The sequence below is a fragment of the Atta colombica genome, unplaced genomic scaffold (genome assembly GCF_001594045.1).
Source record: "Atta colombica isolate Treedump-2 unplaced genomic scaffold, Acol1.0 scaffold56, whole genome shotgun sequence".
Classification (NCBI taxonomy): Eukaryota; Metazoa; Arthropoda; class Insecta; order Hymenoptera; family Formicidae; genus Atta; species Atta colombica.
The window spans coordinates 344,828-346,320 of record NW_017259546.1 but is presented as its reverse complement, the minus strand read 5'-3'; positions in this window follow the sequence as shown (position 1 = coordinate 346,320).

The following is a 1,493-nucleotide window of genomic DNA, read 5'->3' as shown; positions in this document are numbered from 1 at the left end:
ATGTGCAGGTTTCAAAGTTACGTGACAAGCAGATAATGATGACATAGAAGAGAGCGAAAAAATATTTTGGAGGAAACCCAAAAAGAAATAGAGATTAGAATTATAATTTCTTATTATTCAATTCTTATTTTACTAATATGATTAACTTATTTGAGGAAAAATTGCACGCCTTCTTATCATATATAATTCTAAACTGTCGAATAGAGGCAGGGAAAAAGAAGAGAAAAAATTTTAAAAATTCAGTAATATATTTAAGCATCATATTATACATTTTTTATAAAACATTAATTTATTTCTTACTTTAAATGTAAAGCAGTGTATACAATTTCATCTGAAGCGCACATAATTCACACTCCATGATTGAAGTTTCATCATAAACTTCACGCAGTTTTTTAATGCATCACGTTTATTGTTAATACAATTTTTGCGTATAATAGTCACAAATTGTTGATATATATTTTCTCGCGATTTTATAAAAAAGATATGGTATTCATTTTTTTAATGACTTTTATGATGCGATTTTACAATAGAATGATACGAGCATAAATTTAATTTAATAATATTTTAATGATATAAGTCGAACAGCCGGATTCGCGCTTTCTTATTAAGTAATTTATTTTCACGAAGATTTGAAGAAGGAATAATGAAGAAATTATGGAAAAGATAAATTTTCAAAGAAATATGTATATTTTTTAATATAGATTTATTTATCTAATGCAGCATGTACAATTTAGACACTAGTTCACATTCTATAATAGAACTTTTATCATAAATTTTGTGCAAAGTGTTTGCAACATCGCGTTTATTAGTAATACAATTTTGTCTTAAAAATGATACAAAATATTTGAATTTTTAATAACACCGTGCGTACATTGACTTAGTTTATAGTACACATGCTCAACACATTGTTCGACCACAAATAAAAAGAGTACGATTGTTGGTTTCATGTACAAGTATGTATCATGCAATAATAATTTTACGTTTTTCGTATCACATACTTTAACAAATTCTACATTCAGATTTTGAATCGGTGATGATGATGATGATGATGATGATGAGACAGTTGACTGCATTAATCACTCAATATCTGCACATCTCGATGGACGCCTTCCATGTATCATAGCATGAGGCAAATTATGCGGTTACCTCGATCGTTCGCAATTTCTACATGAGTAGGACCCAAGACGATCTCGACATCTAAGAACTTATATGCTGTCAATATCAACATATCTTCTCATCAAGATATGAAGTAACGAGGTTTCGAAGATGTATGAGAAAATGCGCTGTAGAAAATAGAAAATATGTAAATAGACCTTAGAAAAGTACATAACGTATAAAATGTATTGGGAGTACAAATTAGTTCGATCGGTTTTTTTGTGTTCAAAAATGCATTTATTTCAAAATGAATGAACAGATCAATTAAAGTATTGTCCATCGCTGCCTACTATTTTTTCCCTCAGACAATTTTCGAATTCCATCTCGAATTCGGCCGT